This window comes from Pleurodeles waltl, chromosome 4_1 (genome assembly GCF_031143425.1).
Source record: "Pleurodeles waltl isolate 20211129_DDA chromosome 4_1, aPleWal1.hap1.20221129, whole genome shotgun sequence".
Lineage (NCBI taxonomy): Eukaryota > Metazoa > Chordata > Amphibia > Caudata > Salamandridae > Pleurodeles > Pleurodeles waltl.
Genome location: NC_090442.1, coordinates 714,857,907 through 714,880,870, shown reverse-complemented (window position 1 = coordinate 714,880,870; position 22,964 = coordinate 714,857,907). Strand labels below are relative to the sequence as shown.

The following is a 22,964-nucleotide window of genomic DNA, read 5'->3' as shown; positions in this document are numbered from 1 at the left end:
TTAGCCTGCCTCTTCAGGAGGATCTTCTGTCGCAGCAGCAGGGGACGGTTCTTCAGCCTTACCTGTCCAGTCTCTGCCTTCTTGTGTGGAGATTGAGTGACGGCAGTTGACAGCATTTGACCTTCCGTCCAAGTCTGTAACATTATCTTGGCAGCCAGACGTCCCTCCACCAAAATAGTATACGCCTGTTGTTGGAACAGTGTACCAACTAGTCTGTTGATCCCCTCTCTGCACCTCTGTCTGAAGTTCTTTTGTTTGAACTCTTTCTTAACCAGCAGGGCTCTGTTTTCGGCACTCTTAAAGGTTATCTGTCTGTCACCTCTACTTTACTCAGACCACCAGACCAACCCTCCTTATTTTATTGTCCCATTGTTGGGAGATTCCTCAAGGTTCTTACCCACATGTTTCCACCTAGCCCGTTCATAATGCCCCAGTGGGATTTGAACTTGGTACTCACTTACTTACCTCATGTGTGCTCCCTTTGAGCCCCTTTATAATTGTCCTCTTCTGCTTCTCGCTTCAAAGACAGCCTTTCTTGTAGCCGTCACCTCTGCTCGTAGAGGGTGAATTGCAAGCTCTTTCTTCGAAGCGACCCTTTATCTCTGTCCATCCTGACATAGTGGTGCTTTGTACCAGGGCCTCTTTCCTCCCTAAAGTGGCCACGCCCTTTCATGTAGGCCATTCATCACCTTGCCTACTTTTTATGCATCCCCACATCTTTCTCTTGAAGAGGAAAGACTCCACAATCTGGATCCAAAAAGAGCATTGGCGTTCTACCTCAATTGCACCAAAGACTTCCAGATGGATGATCAACTCTTTGTTGGTTGTGTGGGTGTGAAGAAAGATCAGACGGTGCAGAAAAGGATCATCTCTAAATGGGCTGTTCTCTGCATTAAAATGTGCACCTCTTTGGCTAAGAAACAACCCCCTGAGGGTTTGCATGCTCACTCTACCAGAGCAGCTGCCGCAACCACTGTGTTAGCACTCAGATTTTCAGTCCTGGACATCTGCCAGGCAGTAACATGGGTGTCCCTGCACACGTTCACTTAACACTACTGCCTGGACAGTCAGGTCCGCAGGGACTGCTACTTCAGCTGTTCGATCCTGCAGGACTTCTTAGTATGATCTTGGTTTGCAGACCAACCTCCGGGGACAGTTTTGCTTAGGTATCTATTCTAAGATAAGGAATCTGCAACTAGAAGTCTCTATCAGATGAACAAGTTAGTTACCTTCGGTAACAAATTAGACGGTAGAGACATTATCTGTCACCACACCACTCAAACCAATTCAGAAGAAGAGATAGAGTTCGGTCCCCAAGACCAATCTTACAAGCCTGTTCCGTCTCAGGATAGTGATGATCTCGGGCTTGGTTATAGTGTGGACCCTCAAGAAGATTCACCGTTTGAACTCTACCATGCATTCATCCCTTGAAAGAATTCTACGACATAACAAGGAAACTCTCCGGCAGATACAGCAAGACCTGATAAGGACAAAGATTTGGAGACAATAAAGGGTATCGAAAGCCAACAAGGAACATGGGTGGAGCACTTTAAAGAACTTCTGAACTAGCCCATGCTGCATTGTCCACCAGACATACAGCCAATTGCCAAAGACGTTCTAAACGACTGCAGCAGACAAACCAAGGGAGAAAAACGGCAAGCCATCAAACTTCTGAGAAATGGTAAGGCTGTAAGACCTGGTAACATTCCTGCAGAGACACTGACGGCAGACATTGAAACACCAATAGACATGCTCTACCCCATGTTTGGAAGCATCTGAGAAGAGGAAAAGGTGCCATCACATTGGAAGGAGGGATATCTCATCAAGATCCCCAAAAAGGTGACCTGTGTAAATGCCACTACTTTAGAGGTGTAACTCTTCTGTCAACACCACGCAAAGTGTAGAACAAAGTCATCCTGAAGAGAATGAAGGAACAAGTCGACGCTCAATTGCAAGTCCATCAGGCTGGCTTCCGCGGAGATAGATCCTGCACAGACCAGATTGCAACACTGCCCATCATCATTGAGCAGTCAGTGGAATCAGACTTCCCCCTTTATGTCAACTTCATCGACTATGAGAAGGCATTCAACAGTGTAGACAGAGATACCCTTTGGAAACTCTCTTGCCACTGCGGTGTGCCAAACAAACTTGTAAAAATGATCAACAATTCTTAGGAGGGAATGACTTGCAAGGTAGTCCATGGAGGATGACTCACAGAAGCCTTTGAAGTGAGGCCCGAAGTGCGCCAGGGTTGTTTTTTCTCACCTTTTTTCTTTCTTGCTGGCCATAGATTGGATCCTGAAGACATCCACTGCAAGGAGAAGAAATGAGATCCAGTGGACACCTTGGACGCAGCTCGATGACCTGGAATTTGCAGATGTCCTGGAACTACTCTCCCATACCAATCTGCAAATGCAAGAGAAGACTGACATTGTGGCAGCCACACCAGCACAACTTGGCCTCAACATCAAAGGGGAAAAAACCAAGATCCCAAAGACTAACACAGTAAGCACAACTGCAGTCACTTTTGCAGGCGATGCACTGTAAGAGGTTGAGGCCTTTACCCACCTGGGCAGTGTCATGGACAAGCAGGGCGGCATAGATGCCAACGTCAAGGCAAGAATCAATGAAACAAGGGCTGCCTTCATTCACCTAACAAAGATCTGGAGCTCCAAGGAACTAATGCTCCAAACTTTTTAACACCAACATAAATAGACCCTTCTGCATGTAGCAGAAATGCAGAGGGCAAAAGTGACCACCACCAACAGAGTTCAGACCTTCATCAACACCTGTCTGAGGAAAATCCTCCAAATCTGCTGGCCAAACACCATGAGCAACAAAGACCTATGGTAGCAGACTCCCTGCTCATGAACAAATCATGAAAAGATGCTGGGGCTGGATAGGCCACATCCTCTGTATGCCTGCATCAAACACCACCAGGAAAGCCCTCACCTGGCACCCTCAGGGGAAAAGGAAAAGAAGGCCAAGAAGCACCTAGCGTTGATGCCTCAAGGCTGACTGCAAGGAGATGGGTTACACCTGGAGTCAGATTGAAAGAAAACTGCAGGACAAAGATGGCTGGAGAGTCCTTGTTGATGGCCTATACACTAGGAGGGGTAGAGTAGACACAAGTAACTAAGTAATGCAGTCATCCCTAGTGCAGCGGACCACCACAAAGTACTTTTACAGTTATTTAGTAGGATGATTTTATGGAGACGACCTAGTTAAAGGGTAGAATGGCCAGTCCAGTTTCTCCTCATGTTAACAGGCATGACCAAGTTCAGCAGGCCTTGTTTTTGAGCAAATATGCAATAGGGAGTGCAGAAGTTGCAGTAACCCCAGAGCGCCCCTGTTTTCAGCAGCAGTCCACCTTTCAGGAGGGAGAGGCTTATAGGTAACAGCAGACAAAAGGTTGTAGGTGGCCAGGGAAACGATGCCTCGGCTTCCAAGCAGTGACTTACTTACCTTTCACCCATCACACAACACCTGTAGGGGGAGGGTCAAGTTTTTCCTTCCACAGTTGGGGTAAATTACCTCACTGAAGCAGATCCTGTCAGTTGTCTAATAAAGTTACTGCTTGGAACTGCACACCACGTCATCAAATATCCTACCTCACTGGCATGGAACCATTGAAGAACACCAAAACTGCAACAAGAAAAGGTGCCAGTACTTGCAGTCAAGGTTGCTTCTGAATCTGTTACTCTGCATCAAACGGATTAAGGCGTATATTCCCTGGACTTCCTCAGACGGGACACTAAGGCTTATATTAACCTCAGGCCACAGCACTTACATAGTGTCAGAGCACTTCTAGATAGCCACCTTGCTGGACGTCATTCTGTTGCTCTGCATAGGAAATCACATGACCACCCACAGTCTTAAAAACACATACTTCCACATGCCCCTTTTTTCTGGCTTATCAGCGCATTCTCAGATTTGTGGTCAGTGGCAAACCAACCAGTTCAAAGAGCTATAATTCGGGTCACAACTGTCCGAAGACATTCTTGGTGGTTGCAGCACATTTGTGCTGCAGCACCATTCGTGACTTTACAAACCTGAGGAATTGACTGATAAAGAAGCAGCAACTGTCAGCAATGGCTAACGCACACTCCACATGTTGTTTTTCACTCACAGTAGGCTTTAAGCCGAATATTTAAAAAAAGACATCTGCCCTCAACAGCTGCAACCCTTTTGGGGGCCGTACTGAACAAGGTGATGGCCAAAGCCTCTCCCAACCAAGAGAAGATTGGCATTTTAGAGGCTGCTTTCTTCTTACAAAATGTTGAGGCCTCTGATTGTAAAAATGATTATTAAATGTTTGGGGATCATGGTGTGCATAGTAAATCTGAGTGCTCAAATTCACATGTGACAGTGACAATAACATTTGTCCAGGCAATGGTCATTAGCAACGGGTCAGTGGGAAGATTTAGTACTGGTAGAGCTCAGAGTTCAGCACAGGCTCAAATGGTTTCACAACAAAAACTTGTTGCTTGACAGGTCATTAATGGACCCTTAGCCATAGGGCACCATTACCACAGACACCTCTCTGGAAGAGGGAGGACTCACCTGGACAACCTGATGGCTTATGGAACATTATATACAGCAGCAACAAAGCTGCACATCAGTTTCTTTGAATCACTGCAATCCATGTGGCACTCAGAGTTTCACTTGCTCATTTGCAAAAAGGTAGTAGTTAAGTGACTGATATCTTATATCGAAAGGTAGGGGGGAATGCACTTCCCCAGCTGTCAGCATTGACAAAATCAGTATGGTACTGGGCTATTCATCAGGATAAACCTACAAATACTCAAGTGGGAAATTAATCAGAACTTCAACCGTACCTTCAGAAGCAGAGAACACCCACACCTGATCTGTTTGCCACTGTGAAAATACAAATTGCCCAACCTTTGCCTCCTGGTGCACACATCCACACTCCATGGACAGTGTTCTATGGATGATCCTGCCAGGGATAGTTTCCTATTGTGAGGAAGGAGGCAAATGAGAACATCGCTTACCTGCCCTAGGCAGTCCACGGCAGGACAGTCCCTCCGTACGCTCGCTGTCAGCAGCAGTCCTAGAAAGAGAAAACAGACATCAGGATGGGAAAAGAGACATAGAAAATAAACGAACACTATTGGGGGCAGGGCAAGAAAAGGACAGCTAAATGAGGTCTCAGCCTGTAAGCAAAGAAGAGTTGAGGAGAAGGGAATGTTGGGAAAGCCAACGAGGAGCAGACAGAGCACCGAAGAGAAGATGCCATGGAGAGAAACTGAACGCAGAGGTAAAAGAGGAGGGCTAGAATGCGAAGAGCCAAGAGAAGTAGACAAGGTTACAAAGAAGGAGAACGTATGTCGTGAGGATTGGTGGTCCCCTTCAATGGAGGCTATTTAGTGCTCCACAGTCCAGGAGGGCTGTGACTATTGAGGTGATCGCAAGCATCTGTTAAATGAAGTAGGGAGAAGAGAACACACCTTGGGTGACATGTCCCAATGCAAAAAAAAAAGATGCAGTCCAAGATTAGCTATGCTGAAGAGTGCTAGCTAAGGTACTAAAAAAGCACTGTTGTAATTGCTGTTTTCCGTTAGTTGTTTTCTTGTTTGGCAATCTGGCACTTGACAGCAGGTGTAATTAAAGAGACAACATGGCCATTATTCCCTTTTTTCTCCAAACACTTTGGTGATGGGATAGAAGTGGAATAAAAACAGTGTTCATTGATGGAGGATCTGTCCTTGTGCTTTCAAGGGAAGAAGTAGATCCCACTATAAACCCCTATATATTTTTTTACCTTCGGTCGTTTACTTACCTGGATTCAACCTCTTTCTCTGAGCTGCACCAATGGGGTTACCTGAAAGAGACACCTGTAAGGAGAAAGAAGAACCGCAAGAACGGTGTAATTTGGTTTTATTTATTTTCCCCACCTAAATATTGGCTTGGTAAATAAACAGCCATTTTGAAACAACTGCTTAAAAATTCTCCCAGGCCTTATTTCTGAACCACACTCCCACACCAATGCTTTCCCTCCACTACCTATGATGCCAAAAGTATTGAGTAAGGTGAGACAAATGACCATGACACTTATTCACATGCATAAAAAGCTGATGGGAAGAATGCTTGCAATTTCTCTAATCACTGGCATCTGCTTGGGGTAGCATCCCAACCCATAATTCTTTTGCCCATAATGCTATGTTAGATTAAACGTAGCCATAAGTAAATCAGCGTCGGTCACACACGAGCCACTCAAACCCAGTTTCATCCTTACGAGGCGTCTTTAGTCAGGTACAGCTTACAAAATCAAAGTTTTGGAATGCTACCCAGAGTGATTGCCAGTGGTTAGACAAATCGCAAGCATTTCCCCATCACTTTTTGTGTTCGATGTGTTGCTCTAAGCATCCAAGAGTATGCCCAGATGGGGGTCACATACTCACTCTGCAACTGGACCCACACTGCACATTCCTAAAAGGCCTGCACCCTACTGAAGAGGTCCAGATAGACCGAAAGCTGTCTTGGATCGATTTTGTTCCAGTTCAGAGACCTGGTTTGGCAATTTGGGCTGGACTGTCACAATTTGAGCACTGCCAAGGCTGATTTGCACATGGCTGCTTCTAATCTGAGGCAGCATGGTGGGCTTATAAATAATGGACTTGAATGCTATTCTGAGCAATTACCAGTGGTTAGACAAATTTCAAGCATTCCCTTGTTTATATGATTTTATTTCAATCACTGCAGCATAGGCAAGACAACCATCATACTTAGTACTGGTGGAAATGTCAATTCACTGACACATGGGATATTACCCGAGAGCATAAATTCTAACTTCGCATCAGAGGCAACCCAGACATCCAGATCTCAAAGACATGAACCTTGCATTTTGGCAACTGAGTTCTTATTTGGTTACCTCCAGCTCTTTCTAAGAAATGTACTCTTACTTTGTGAGAAGTTCAAAGACCTACCAGACAAGCTTGTTATGCCGCAAAATTTAAACCATTGTTCATTACTGTAGCAGTAGACATACTCAACCTCTTCGGGCCTCAGTTCAAGACATCGGGGGTGATTCTAATTCTGGCGGGCGGCGGAGGCCGCCCGCCAGAATTCCGCCCCCATAATACCGCTCCGCGGTCAGAAGACCGCGGAGGGTATTATGAGTTTTTCCCTGGGCTGGCGGGCGGTCTCCAAAAGACCGCCCGCCAGCCCAGGGAAAAACTCCCTTCCCACGAGGATGCCGGCTCGTAATCGAGCCGGCGGAGTGGGAAGGTGCGACGGGTGCAGTAGCACCCGTCGCGTATTTCAGTGTCTGCAAGGCAGACACTGAAATACCTTGCGGCCCTCTTACGGGGGCCCCTGCCGTGCCCATGCCATTGGCATGGGCACGGCAGGGGCCCCCAGGGGCCCCGCGACCCCCCCTACCGCCATCCTGTTCATGGCGGCTTTCCCGCCATGAACAGGATGGCGGTAGGGGGGGTCAGAATCCCCCATGGCGGCGCAGCAAGCTGCGCCGCCATGGGGGATTCTGAGGGCAGCGGTAAACCGGCGGGAGACCGCCGGTTTACCCTTTCTGACCGCGGCCAAAGCGCCGCGGTCAGAATGCCCTGCGGGGCACCGCCGGCCTGTCGGCGGTGCTCCCGCCGACCCTCGCCCCGGCGGTCAAAGACCGCCGGGGTTAGAATCAGCCCCATCATCTGCTACGTTTTACACTAAGAGAAATCAGGGCTCTTATATACACCTGCTAGGTTCCATTTACCAGTAGCTGTTAAATGCTAAACAGATAACATCCATCTATATTTAAGGTACTAGTTGTTAAAGAATTTATGGCGAGCCTTTAAATTGTTCTTCCAAGAACACTACCTTTTCATGTTTGGGACCTTAAATGTTGTTCTCTTGCAACTCATGCGGCTTCCGTTTGAGTTCTTGCATTCTTGTCAGATGCAATATCTTTCATGGAGTGTGGCCTGTCTAGTGGCAATTTACTTCCTTACTTAAAATGATCAAATCATAAGCCTTAATGTGGAGGACCCTTTTGTTCATGTTCATAAGATCGGGTTTTCCTTTGGACTAACCTACTTTTTTCTATCGACAGTTATCTCCTCATTCCATATCAATCACGTGATTTAATGTTTTCTATCCACAGCTTCAGTCAGTTGCAGGAGGAACATCCCATACAATAGTTATAAAAAGAACACTAATCTTTTTCATTGACCGTACTAAACCAGTTTACTAAACAATGATTTGATGCAATTGTAAAATCCTGCTGTGGGAACCCAATCTCCAATTTGGGCCCAGCAAGACTGATAGTAATGTGCATTCAGGCATGTTATGTTAAAGCGTACTGTACATTTTACAGTGTGATAAGAGCACATTCCACTTGCAAAACTTGCGACTATGACCTTCCTTGGATATGTACTGGTTGCAGACATCTGCAAGGTAGCTACATGGTCCACATCTCACAATTCACGAAGCATTACTGTTTCAGCATTACTGCCCGACAGGAGGCACAAGTAGGGCAAACAGTACTTAAAACATTGTTCTGGAGATCTGCTTGCAAACCACCGCTTTGGAGGAAAAGCACTGTTTTTAAGTCTACATAAAGCATGCGATCCATACCTACACTTGCTGAAAACTGAAAATGTTAATTACCTATCAAGGTATGCTGTTTGTAGTTTGTAGTGCTAATGTATTGAGTTATGCCTTCTCGCATATAGGATGGGATGCCCTCCTTTTTAGATCTGCGGGAATCCCAGGAGTTCATGGCACACTAAATATCACGACAGCGGTGTGCGGTATTACTTCCCAATTACTACCTATGTACCTCGCAGTGGGCGATAATATAGTAATGTCCCTCCTCCATGTCCCCATCCCCCTTCTGGTTGTAGAGCTCAGAATATTTTTGATTTTCCTCTGCACAAATTTATCTAGTTGAATTTGTGCAGGAAAAAACACTGGGTGTGGTGGTCCCACACATGCTTGAATCCTGATTTAGGCACAGACTCCTGTCCTGACTCCAGACCTGAATCGCTTTCATAATGACTCGTAATGAGGCCCATAATGTTTTGTGTGTAGAATGTTGTTTTAAAATGTGTCACTGCAAGCGACATGAATCCCTTTTGTCCATAACATTGACATTAAATCTCAATGATGAGAAATCTATTTCGGTTTATGACTCCGTCATTATAACAGTTGCAAAATTAATTTATTTTAGCTGGCAAATATTACAGAAATGAATCAGACCTTGCCTGTGTTTAATTTATAGTAGCAAAGCAGAGTGTATGAGGTTCAAGACAATAGATGTTGTAGCTACCAAAGCTGGAAAATAATATGACCGCTGCATTTGACAATTGGGACTGGTAATGAGTATCATGAAATTCTGAACAAAAATGTTCAAATCCATTGATGGGTGACTGCTTTCGTTTACTGAATCGTTTGTGTCTCTTTAAATTTCAAGGACCTTATTCTTGCTTATGGTGACTCATCCCATGAACTATAAGCAATATGATGGCTCCAAAGCGGAGGAGGAAGAGGAGATTGAGCCATCCACCATGCAACAGTTACCAAGGCAACTTCATGTGGATTATTAAAGTCAAAAGCTTGCTTGCTAAGGTTCAAAGAGGATAATAGTCACAGCCGTGGAAATGAGAGTGAGCTGAATTTACCCATAACATAAAAGGTAATAATGTAAAATTAATGTTCACATGTTGCTTATATTTCAGCAGATGTGATGTATATAAATATCAAAATATGTTTTTTTAATAAATGTCATATCTCAAAGTACTGAATTTGCTTTTCATTTTGGATTATGCATTAGAATTGGCTGCCTTTTTAATTGGGAGATTAAGGGGCCGATTGCGAATTTGGCGGTCATACTGCCAGCCCGCCGCACCAGTGGTCGAGAAAAGGCCGCCAAGCCGGTGGCATCTCGACCGCAACACTACAAGGTTCCAGCAGTGCTGGCGGTGTGTGGGCGCCACAGTCATGGCAGCAGCACCCTTCAATTACAGAAAAGAGTCAGAAGCTAGTGCCGGCCATATTGCGGTGCCTCTAGCTAGTCGGGCACTCTGTGTCCTTGCATTACGTTTTGCAAGTGACACTGTGCGTGCACCCGGCCCACTGGCTTTGGAGGGCAATACATGAGCAGCTGTCACATTTCATAAGGGCACAGACGTCCCTATACCCATTACTTTGGCTCATTACCTGCTTTTCCGCCGACTGTCACATGGCAGTGTCCCCGCCAGGAAAATGATGGCAGAAAGGCAGGTCCTGGTTGGGCCGGAGGGAAGGTTTGCGGGACTGTCAATGACCTGCCTCAGCCTCTCCCGCAGGAGTCTTGGCAGTGGCGGCGATCCAGCTGCGGTCTTATGGACATGTTCCTGCTGTAATCATAATCAGGCGTTCAGACCACTGAGGCAGCAAGACCGCCTAAAAAGCGACAGCGGTTCCATTCCTCTAAAGTCATAATTGAGCCTTAAATAACCAAGTTTCGTTTTGATGTTACATTTCAGAACTAGAAGCACCTCATAATATACCATTTTATTTATTTTTGTTTATGGGTTTTGTTTATCACTACAAGTCACATAGGCCATATCAGAGCACTGATAGCACCATTCCTTCTTTCTCATGGTTTATCTGAACATTTATATAGGAAATGCTTCAGTGATGCATCCAGTCTTGGTATTCAGTGTTTTGCTCTGATATGGTGCTTAGAGCAATTATTATATCCTAGCAGCTAGGGAAAAAACAGCCTTCGTAAATAGCTCCTCATTTCATGTTATTTTCCCTAAAGAGGATGATAAAATGAACTAGTATTCTTTTCATATGCAATGTCTTTCCCTCTTGCTTAATCATTTTCAGATGTCCTTCTGTTATCTGCCCACCTTTTGTATCTCAAACAGTACCCCCCCCCCACACCCCCGACGTCCATTATCTACAGTTCCTCTCTCATTTTACTTGTGCTCCACTGATATCCCCTTCCATTCGGTTTGGATATTTTTACACCTTCACTCTCCTTTGCAGTTTTTCGTTCTCTGTTTTTTATTTCAAGTTCTTAGATATCGCTTGGTGCTTCTCCTACTCTACTTTCACTGTTCTATTTCTCATCTGGCACTCTGTCTACAAATGATTGGATGTCAGAATATATTATATCCAGAACTATAGTCTAATATAAAAATTGTGTCCTAAATATCATTTACCAAAATATTGTCCATGAGTTTTTGAAGGCGATATTTTAGGACACAATACTTACTTACACCAGTTGTTATTTTGACTATATTCTATTGCCCTGCCACACAAACATTACTTCGCATTCTCCCTTATTGACTCGTACATCAGTGCCCTGTTAACCCTCACTGTATGCAAATTCCAATTTGAACTCTCCTCTACACAAAGTCTGATGCACCTTGAAGTTAAAGAATTAATCAGGTTTGACCCAAGTTTCCATTTGTACTTTTGAAATATAGTTGATTTCCACATTTGTTCCTGAAAAGTTCATTTTGGATCAATAATTTGTCTATCTCTCTCGTACGCACTCCATTTCGCTTAAGGACTCCCTCCCTTGCATTGTTTCTAGTCAATCACTCCAAAAACCGCTTATTACAACTTGTACATTTTTATGCTAGCTATCACGTGCTGGACATGCAGAGTATTCAGATAATTTGCCTAGCTGTAATTTACAAACGCTTTTGCAAAGTTCGATCAGAACAAATGGCAGCATTCTGATCGATATTTCCAGCCATAGATTTTTCATCTTTAGAATGTTTCCAGGCTCCAGAATGGAACCGCAGACTTTATCAGCAATACTACCCACCTGCTGGCATGCAGCTTCGTATAGATTTTCAGTGACTTGATCCCACCCTGTAAGAGATTACCCAGATACTCCTATAAGTGCCATCCTTGCACACTGACATCATCTTCTTTCTTTTGATGCCTTTTTATGCAGAGCCGGAGACCCACTCCTAACTTTGTCAGTTTTCCGACTCCGTATATTTATCCCAGACAGTCAGGGAAGATGTCTCCACTGAATACAACAAGCCATACCCTGACTGTCAAAAATAAATTGGGGGGCGGGACCCACACAGTGTGTGCCTATGATACTTGGGCACCTGTGCCGACTCAAAGCAATGAAGTAAGAGCTTCCTCATGGCACCTGACAGAAATCGGAGAGTGAGAGACCCTTTTTCACGTTGCCGAACGAAAGAAGAGGTTGACGTTTGAAACAGAGCTCCCACTCCAAGTCACAGGGCCATTCCCAATTGCATTCCAAAGTTCGGTCCCATGCAATCATGAATTAAGTCTTCCGGTAGGTTAAAGTAAAAAAATGCACCATAAGTGCAAGAAAGTGGTAGTTGTCCCCGTCCCACCACTCAAAGTCTGATGGGAAGTCGCAAGTTACTTAATAGTTCATGGTCCCAAATTTTGTCCCAGTGTGTCCCAAATTTCCCATGCTGCTGTTAACCCTGCAGCAAATAGCGGCCATTAAGGAGACCTGCTGTAAGTTTCTAGGCCCTTCTGGCTCTCTATGGGCACCTCTTAGCCCCACTGATTCCCACTTTGACTTCTACCAGCAGGCCCACCACTGACTGCACCCTCTGGTGGTGTGTACTATGAGATAACCAAGGTGCAATAGACCTATAGCTTTGACCTCTCCATCAGTGCATATCAAAGGATAGAGTTCCTCTTCTGCTCACACTGTGATGTGATCCGGGGCACAACTAATATCCCTCACAACACTTATGATGATTAGGATGTGGACAGCTTGCTCCCCCTTACTATACAAGTGAAGGGCCGTACTTAAACTTGCAAAATGCCAGTGCGCTAGATAACTCACCATAGACTGAGATGGACTCCTCACCTGGTACAGCAATGGAATAAAGTGCCTGTTTCGCTGTAGTAGTCCGAAGAGCAGCGTAACTGCTAGGCTTGCAGTCCACTACTTTGGAAATAGGCTGTCCTGCTTTTCAGTGTTTATTTCTTATGAATTTCAGTAGTGTTTTCTTTGTGTTTTCCAAAAGTTTTGAAAACCGCGTTTATTCAGCTGCCTAATCCCCAGAATAGACAAAAACTGCTTTTCAAGTGTTTACAAAACATGTTTTTAAGTGATTGTTATTAAGCACAAATTTTAGTTTGAAGAAGTAATGCAGGGTATGTATGTGGTGACTGTGTCCAATGGACTTACATTAGTCTATTGTAAGCATAGAAAGTGTGTATTGTAGTCTCATTCACACTCCCATCACATTTCCCTCTCTCACATCTCATTAACTCTCACTCCGTCAGCACTTTAGCTGACTTAAAGGACAATTAATTGATTAAAAGAGTAAAAGTGCTATGTTCAACTGTTTTAATAGACAAATTCCTGGACACAGTTGTGGGTCAGTCGAAAAATTGAATTGACCCTGGGTATTTTTAATGCACATGTGAATTTGTTCTAGTATGCCGCCTCGAATTATTAAACTTGCTGTTGCTTGTCTAAACAAACAGATAGTCTAAACAAACTGATAAACCCACTCGTCAATCAGTCGTTCAAATCTGGTATTTTTCCTGGTAGTTGGAAAAAAGTATCAGCGCTTCCACTACTGAAAAAGGCCAACGTGGTTCCGGGCTGCTTAAGCAGTTTATAGACCGATTTCCCTTTTCCCATTTTTTTAAAAAAATGCTGGAGAAGTTGGGTTAATACCCAGCTGTTAAAATTCCTGGAAAAGAATGAGATTCTGCACCACTCACAATCTGGCTTTCAAAAGGGTTATAGCAAAGAAGTTGCTCCTTTGGAATTGCAGGGTTAGTTAAATCTTATTTGGATAATGGGGAAAAAGCTGTGGCCATCCTCTTGTATCTCTCTGCCATTTTTGACATGGTCTCTCATGAGATCCTTCTAGATAGGCTAACCGAGACAGGGTTTAAGTGGTAGTGCAAAATGTTGAATAAAATCATTATCACCTGAGAGGGAGCAAGCAGTCCATCTTCCACCTTTTACTTGTGACTTCAAAGAACTGAGATATAGAGTTCCTCAGGGTTCTGGCTGAGCCCTACGTTATTACTATATATAGCACCTCTGGGGAAGTCTGTGAAGCAATGTGGTTTTAACCTTGTATCTAATGCTGATAATACACTGTACAAAATGTTCAGAGATTCCCGACTACGGTTGAAAACTGGATGAAAGGCAGCTTTCTGAAGTTAAATTCAGATAAATCTGAAATTTTACGTTTTGGACAGCCGTTCTCCCTTGATGTTTGAACTCCGTGGCTACTTCCTACATGGGAAGCTAGAAAGTTGGGTATAAAATTTGATAGTGAGCCTTCTTTTAAACCTCAAATAAGAGTTATCATAGCCAGTTGTTTTGCTTTACTGAAATCTTTAAAAAAAACTTTGAAGTTTCTCCCTGAGAATATACGTGAAACTCTGGTGCATGCCCTGGCCACTGTTAGGCTGAACCATGGGAACATACTGTATTAGTGTTAGTTCAAAATGGAGTTGCTCATCTGATTCTTAATTGCCTAAAGAGGTAATCCTCTAGGCAGAATCTTAAGAAGCTGCATTGGCTCCCTATTCAGCAAATAATTATTTACAAGACTCTGTTTATCACCTTTAGAACTTTACATCAAAAAGGCTGCAAACAATTTAGGAAATAAACCCCGAGCAGGCCCCTCCGCTCCTCCAGTAAACGTCGGGTTCAAATACTGGAAATTGTTAGGAAAAGACTTGGCAGATGACCGTTCTTGTACTTGGCAGCAAAGACATGAAATCACATTGAAGATGTCTGTTTAGAGGTTTCTAAGGAATGCTACTTTAGTTAGCTAACTGGTTAGTGGTGGGACACTTCCTTGGAAGCAGCTGTGCACTCTCGAAGTGGCTTCCATACATTCATTCATTAATTCATGTATCAAATGGTTTAAACCTATTCTCCGTGAGTAAATGTGATAATACATATTGGCCAAGAGTCTCATGAGTCAGCCATTCATCCAATCAGTCAAAACATTATACACTGTTCAAAAATGATTTTAGTATTCCCAGATTTCTTACAGTGCATAAGAGTACGGCAGATCTTGAAAATGCTTACAAACCGTGCACCTTTAATGCAGGAACACAAAACTGGAGGAAACAAAAGGAAGACAAACCAATAGTGTAGTCACATCCCTACACAACAAAACTCAAGCAGAATAACCTTGGAACAGTCTTTCTTACCTTGTATGACAGTTACATTGTGTTGGCCCCAAAAGCAAGAAATAAAAATGACTCGTTCTTGCCCACTTTCCCTTTTTCGAATGGCATTTTAGTTGCAGTTGTTTATTAGTGTTTTTATGTTTAAACTAATAAAGGCTGTTTCCTTTTCAGTGGGATTTAATCAGTTATAGGTTTAAACCTAAAACAGGATAACCTATCAGAACCAAAGCCAATATATTGACTGAAAGTATTTGCCTAGGTCCAACTAAATCTGAACCTCTATTATTTAAGGAGGCCCTTAGTGACACTATAATGGCCACCTGGTTTAAGCTGTGCTAAGCCATTCTGATCAGCCAACCTATGGCTAGACAGTACAGATTAGCCTCTAGTGACTCAGAATTTTTTTATGAAACACCCAGCATCTGAAAGCCTTCTGGGGGGGGCGCCCTGAAGTAAAGTCAGTCCAAATGCTTTTCCTTCAAACTCCCCTGTATATGAGTTTTTTTTCTCGGCTTGCTTGGATTTATGATCTTTAAATGTGGTGTTCCTTTTGGGCAGGTGCATCCATACCTTGTGGGACATGGTAAGCAAGATCTCACCGGCCGTTACAGAGGACCTCAGAAACTCACTGGCCTAAATGATCAAGGATGGACAGGACTCAACAAAGTTAGCGTTGTATGCAGGCCTCGGCACAGACGACTGCGTAGACTGTGCTTTTGGCACAAGCATAGTGCTTAGAAGGTAAGTCTGGATACCATCAAGCAGGTTTTCATGGTATATCCAGGCATCTCTCATGAACGTACTCTTCTATGGGTCTAGACTGGAGGGAACTAACACTGTTCTCAAGTGAATCAAAGATAGTAGTGCCACAGATTGAAATTTAGGGATATTGTCCACGGCTAGATATTTCCACCAGAAATTTAGGGATATTGTCCACAGCTAGATAATTCCACCAGCAAAATAGAACTTTTAGGGGTTATTTGAGATGCCTAGCTTACCAGCAGTTTTAACCTTTCTAGCCGGGACAACAGCATACTCAGCCCTTTTGGGACAGAGGGTGTCGTGGTGGTTAACTCCAGTGGGGACAGCTCTTCCTCCCCTGCTTTAGCAGTTCCCCTGCTACTCTTATTTGCCCTTTCAGGCCCATGATCAGCCAATGTAACTGGAAATCAGTCGTGTCGGACTGATGGATTTTACAGATTGTTCAAAGGGGCTACACCCTGCCTTTCATTTCATCCTCATCCCTTATGCCATCCACCCCAAAGCGATTTTCAGCAGACCACACCTTTGTCTTGATGCAAGAGGTCAATCTCCTGCTGGCCAAAGGTGCAGTTGAAAGGGTGCAGACTCGAGTGGTTCTCTATAACCTACTTCCTCATGCCAAAGGAGGACTGTGGCCTTAAGCCTGTAATGGACCGCGGCTAATTGAATGACTTTATGAAGGACAAATTCTAAATGCTCTCTCTGTCAAAGATCCCCCCCCCCCCTCCTCCAGATCAAGGGGACTCGATGGTCTCCCTGGACTTGCAAGAGCTATATTTTCTGATACCTGTCCTTCCTGTGGTCCCACAGACACTCCCTGCATTTCTGCCATGGTGCTCTTTGGCCTTACTTCACCCCCAGGAGTTCAAGAAAAGATTGTGCATGGTTGTAACTCATCTTCGAAGGTCAAGGATACTTGTGTTCTGGTACCTCAACGATTTGCTGCTTAAGGCGGGCTCACCAAAGACACACTACCTCTGGACAGCATCTGTGCACTCGTTCTCCTTTGGGTTTTTCTTCAAAGCACCAAAGTCTCACCTGAATCTTCAAGGCGGATTCCCTTTATCAGAAGCCATCCAGGACACAGTAGTGTTCAAAGCCCTTCCAAATATGCAGCAAGTCCAGGAAATTCAAAATGTCAACCTGATGTTTGTGGCTCACTTAGGGTCTCATTGATGATGGTTCCGAGGCTTTTTGGGCTGAAAGCCTTGTGCATCCTTTTTGGTCTGTTGCTTCTCCAGCTCTGTCCAGATCTGAAAAGAGATGGGATGGAACCTCATGTAGTGGCAGAAGAGTGCCAACCTGGCAATTGGCAGGCTTCAGCCACCAGATATCACAGTTGTGCAAGATGAATTGTTACTGTTTTGGAGAGGACATCTAGGGGAGGTGGGGATCAAGTGCCCCTCTTCTTCAGTGGAAGTCCAGCTTCACAAGAACCTTTTGGTGCGTCTGTTGATCTGCCAGGCCCTGAAAACCTTCCTGCAACCATCAAGGAATGCGTGTTACTGATCTTAACAGACAGCAGAAGAGTGTGGTACTTCAACAAGTATGCAGAACATTTTGGTAGGCAGTGAGGCATGCCCATGCAAGAGGCATTCTGTTTGTGATGGAGTAAGGGTCTCCTGTGCACGTTTCTACCACCACCTCTAATGCCTGGTGTTTTGAGAAACATAATGGACAGGTCCAAACCATCTTAATAGCACCAAACTGGGAAGGGGGGTGTTGTATCTAGGGCACCTGAACATTTGCACTCTGCATCCCATGTGTGGAGATAGAGCAGCAACTGTTGATTTAATTGGGCTTACCTCTTGAAGTGGTGGATATTATTCTTGCAGTCAGGCACCTGTCCACAAAATTAATCTACGCTGGGCTATGGACAAAGTGGCCTGGTGTGGAGTCCATCACCTCAAACCTCTGCGGCCCAAGCTAAATCCTGCTACAGTTTGCAGATCATGCCCCGGTCACGAGGTCATTTCCGCAACCGCTCTTCTTCCCTCTGTAAGTCCTCATGCAGCTCAAAGTCTAAGTACAAACGGAAGCATAAATAAACAAAGCTGGAAAATATTGGTGACCTGGGCTTGACAAAGAAACAGAAAATGTAGTGAGAGATTCTTGGTTGTGTGCCAACAGTGATAAAACCAAAGTGGTGAGAGTAGCACCTTTATCTCCCACGGAAGTGCCTGAGGAACCTTGATCCAAACTTGGATTGGATATAGTGGGGCCTTTCAATTTGCTAAACCCGAATGAAAGACATGTATTGGTTCTGGTGGACTATAAGTCTAAGTGGGTGTACGCTTGTTGTGTTGGATCAATTACTACTAAGACTGTGATAGAGTTCTTGAAGGATGTGTTTGTTTTGGAGGGCATTCCCAAAGTGACTTTTTACAGATAATGGGGTGCAATTTGTTTCTGATGAAATGAAAACATTTTTGATGGATTTGTCGATTGAACATCAGCGTACAGCACTTTATGCTTCACAAGCCAATGGTCTTGTTGAAAAAATTAATGGTCTTATAAGATATTGTGCTTAGTTAGCCATGAAAAATAGAGGAGAGTTCAGAACTATTTTGAGAGATAAGCTGTGGGCCCATCGAACTGCTCCAAATATTTTGACAAAGGGATCTCCATTTCAGTGTTTGAGAGGACGAGTGGCAGGGTCTAAGTTGCTCCCCAAGTGGTTAGGATGCCATGGTAGTGTCGAGAGTGTGGATGGACGCAGAGTCGGTGTACATCAGTGGAGGTATAAAGAACAATTTGATAAACATGGTGCAGTGGTTTGGAACTGGAAAGTAGGAGAGTTGGTGTTTGTAAAGAAACCTAGGTGGTCATGCAAAGGGGAGTCTAAATTTATAGGACCATTTCGCATTAAGGAACTTAGGAAGAATGTAGTGATCCTAGAGAATGGAGACGTTTGGAGCATGTCTAAACTGGCTAGGTGTGATTGGAATACTAAATTGGTGGAAGCCAAATTGTGTGCTGATGAGCTGGGAGACAGTGGAGTAATCTTATAGCATCATAATTCTGCTTTGTCACCCAGGGAAGTTCGCACTCGAAGGAGGCCAGAGTATCTAAAAGACTGTGTGTGATCATGGTTTTCCACATTGTGTTGTACTTTTATATTTTACACAAAGTATGTGAGTAGTGTTTTCAGTCTATTGTATTGTTGTAATTTAGTGCCCTTAGTATTAATTTTTGTTAAGTATTCGTTTGGAGGGAGGATGTGTTGTGGTGTGACTTTAACTATGATATACCTAATGGATTCTTGGGTACACCACAGAGAATGTCTGCAACAAGGGGAGGTGGAAGAAAGAAGCAGGAGGAGCAGGGGCAGGCTCTGTTGTGGCGGCTATTTCAGACAAACGTGAAGTTTTTATAAAAATGCCTGGAACATGAACTGGGCATTGCGCTGTTTCTTAACACAGGACTCTGCCCCATACGCAAAATCCCTGAATTGATCCTGATGTGTATGACTTTCCAAGGCCATCGTCGATCCCTGTAGGAGATTGAGGCCTTCAAACTGGCCATGCTGCAAACTTTGAGTGTGCTTCCAGCTCCCTTGGGGCCTGACAGAACCACATTTGACTCCATTCGGGTAAAAGCCATAGGATCCCTCCCTGGCGCAAATCGGTCCTCTGTGGGCCCATTAGTGGGACCACACTGACAGACTTCAACCAGCTCTGATGGTCCTGACACAGCCAGCATCGGTGGATGATCCAGTGCTGATGGCTATGTCTTATCCCAAACTGAGATCTGCTCTAGCTTGACCGATGTTGCACTATGAGATGTCAAAAGCGCAGTCTGTTGTCATGACAGTAACCCTGTGCCTCTGCCACGTCATAGCTATCAGCAGAGGCTCCATTCACTTTTATAGCTTTGAATCTGACCCTGTGCCAGATCAAAGTACACCTGAGTATATTGATGATGACGATGGGGAGGAGGATGGGTTGCTGGCTTCCCCTCCTTACACTGATGATGCCTTATACCTTGATTTACAAAACACTAATGGGCTTGATACCTTCCTAGGGACAGAATTTGACTTGCCACATTGGCCAACAGAAGAAGGTCCCTAGTTTGCAGTGATGGTTGGACGATAGCCGAAATACTAGAGTTACAGCTGCCCTCCATTAAGACTAAGATGAATGTTTTCATCGAAATCCTACAGCCTGGGCCTGCAACATCTGAGCCCTCGCTCCCACTTAATGATGCCATCACAGATACTCAGATTTTTACTTGTTTAAAACCATGTTCTTACCGACCTATGAACAGGCAGATGACCAAGTGTCATAGACTGACACCTGGTGACTTTCATTTTCTCACTTAGCAACCCACTCCAGAGAGCCTTATTGCATAGGGCCCGACCAGTAAGGTGAACTTTAACTCATTTCTAAACAGTCCTACGGATGCAGAATGAAAAAAGATTGACCACACTTGCAAGCATGTTTTACTCAGACAGCTTGACACTGCGATCCGTAGACTCAGTCTGTCCTGGGCGGCCGACACATACATTCATCTTTGAGATCTTGCCAGCCGTCTTGAAGTATCTTAAGGCATTTCTGGCTCATGATACATGTTGGGCAAAACACCACTAAGTATGCCATCAGTGCCAGTCTGGACACCACAGATGGTGTTGGCAGGGAAGTTGGTACCATTGTTGTCCATTCGCTTGGTTCTCTGGTTAGTTACAGATTTCGCTAATGGATATGTTCTTTGATGGGTCTGGCGTTTTTGGAACTATTTAATGATAGCAGAGATGCATCTCTTTCTTTGGGTATGTTGACTCCTGTCAGACAACTCTGCACCTATTCTCGATATTCAGGGCAATTCCAGGTCACTCCCAGGCAGCCTTCCCTGCCAGTGATGCAGCAGTTAGCCCAGTACTTTTGGGGTGTGAATATGGATCTGGCAGGCAAATAGTGGGCCAGCAGTAGCACAATTTTTTCAATTCCTCTTCTCCTGCTACAGGGGACAATAAGCTGCTTTAGTTTGCCTTTGACAGCGCATGGTCAACCTGTAGTGGACAGAATTCAACAGTTCATTAAAGGTTGGTGATCCATTAGATCTGGCAGATGGGACTTGCAAATTGATAAAACAGGTTACTCCTACCTTTTCTTTCCTCCTCACCCAAGGAATCGGCAAACATCTACCAATCTTGCTACGCTGTTGCTTGCCAATGGTGCTGTAGAGAGAATACCAGACTGAGAATGCTGGGTGGTGTTACTCACTATTTCCTCATCTTGAAAAAGGAAGTTGCATCAGGCCTATCTTGCACTTCTGACATCTGAACGCCATCTTGTGGAAAGACAAATTGAAAATACCTGCATTGGCTCCGATGGAGTTCAGGGCTTTCCTCCACGGTAACAAGCCCAGGATATTCAGGCTATGATCGCAATGGTTTAGGCTCAATCCAGTTGAGGGTGTCTCTCACCCATTTTGGCCTGTTAGCTTTCTGAATGCTCCTTGTTACCCTTGCTTGGTGGCACTTGCGAGCCTACAGTGAAATCTGAACTCCAAGTAGACCTGAATCACTACCGTCTTTCCGACACCATCCAGGTCTCGGATGAAACTGGTAAACCTCTGCAGTGGTGGCTGGTCGAACGCACATCGTCCTGCTAGAATCCACTCTCCCCTTCTCATCCAGAGATAACAGTGGTGATGGATGCATCTTTGCTAGGTTTTGTGGGATGAGAGGGGTCACCTAGAGCAGGTGGAGATTAGAGGTCTCTGATCTCAATGGAGGACTGGCTCCACAGCAAGCTGCTGAGATACAGGCCATTTGCCTGGCCTTGGAGGCCTTCTGGTCATACATCAAAGGTACACTGGTGCAGGTTATCAGGGACAACACTGCTCATATGTGGTACTGCAACAAGAAGGGTGGATTTGGGGTCCTGGGTCCGCTGTCGGGAGGCTTTGCACCTCAACTGTTGGCTAGAGTGCTAGTGCATATTTTTGGTATCAACTATCTGTTCTCCAAACACATCTTTCTGGTGGTTTCTCTGCAAATTCCTCACTGTCCCCCTGCCTTCCCATTCAGTGTAGTAGCTTCGTTTTAAAATCTAAAATATCGCTCTGTCCACTGCATGAAATATTGTGGCCTCACCAAAAACAGAGGGGCTTGAAGCCCACCCATTGCTTACTGTTGGTTGGCTTGCCTGTCACCTTTATTGGTCTCCTTATTATTTGTGTCCCATTCGTTTTTATTGGCTGACTTCTGTGCTTCTACTGCTTGCTTTTCAAACACTAGTGCTTGTGTTTTTTAGCTGTCTCCTACATGTATGTTTCTCATCCTGCACTCAGCGTTGCTGTCTGTTGTTTGTATGCTTCTTCCTGCCTCCCTTCATTTTGCACTCACCCTTGTGTACTTCCCTCTGTTGCTTTCTTGTCCATGTGCTTCTCCGTCTGCTCCATATTGTTCTTTTGCCCGTTGTTTTTACCCGGCCCACCCGCCGTGTTGCTTTCTGCCATTTGCACCCTCATCTCCTGTTCCTTGCTTCACCTCACCACTCCCACCATCTGTTTAGCTCCCACCCCCGACCCTCCCAAATCACCCGCGCCCTTCTTCACTTTAGCCCATCTCTTCACCTGCCAAACCCTGTCCACTGCATTGCTTCTGCCCCAACCACGTGGCTTCATCTGAGTTGCTGTACAGCAAGGCTAAAAATATTGACTAAGCCAATAGTTAAAAAGGTGCCACCTAATGATTTTGCTAATGCTCGTTAGGTCTAACCTGTGGATAGTTCTTAGCTCTTTTATGGAAGCAAATTATTGTGAATTGTACACAACATAAAATGGGCTTTTGGCCATTCCTTTGCTCGTGAAACAATGGCTTTCTTGTATGTCTCATGTTTCCTGCTTTTTATTCAGTGGCTTTCTTCCTTATTCTTATTTTGACCTATCCTAAAACATAGCCATTTTAGTGGCAATGCAAACAAGCATTGGCAACGCCAATAGCTGGGCAGTGACCTTTAAAATGCGAGTCCTTTTGGCTTGCCCATTTGCTTTTATAACATTTCGCTAAGAGAATTCACCTCATATGGTCTTTGCTTGCTTTGCATTTGAAAGTAGCA

General features: G+C 44.6%; 1 long non-coding RNA gene across 10 annotated transcripts in view; it reads left to right on the top strand.

Moving 5' to 3' along the window:
* LOC138288080 (uncharacterized) overlaps positions 1–22,964 on the top strand; it is a 472,675-nt gene that overhangs the window by 238,494 nt on the left and 211,217 nt on the right. For 9 of the 10 annotated variants that reach the window (XR_011202326.1, XR_011202329.1, XR_011202330.1 and 6 more), the window contains one exon: positions 9,434–9,655. This is a non-coding gene — a long non-coding RNA (uncharacterized lncRNA). Of the gene's footprint in view, positions 1–9,433; positions 9,656–15,696; positions 15,880–22,964 lie in introns of all 10 variants that reach the window. The other variant, XR_011202325.1, reaches the window with a different exon arrangement.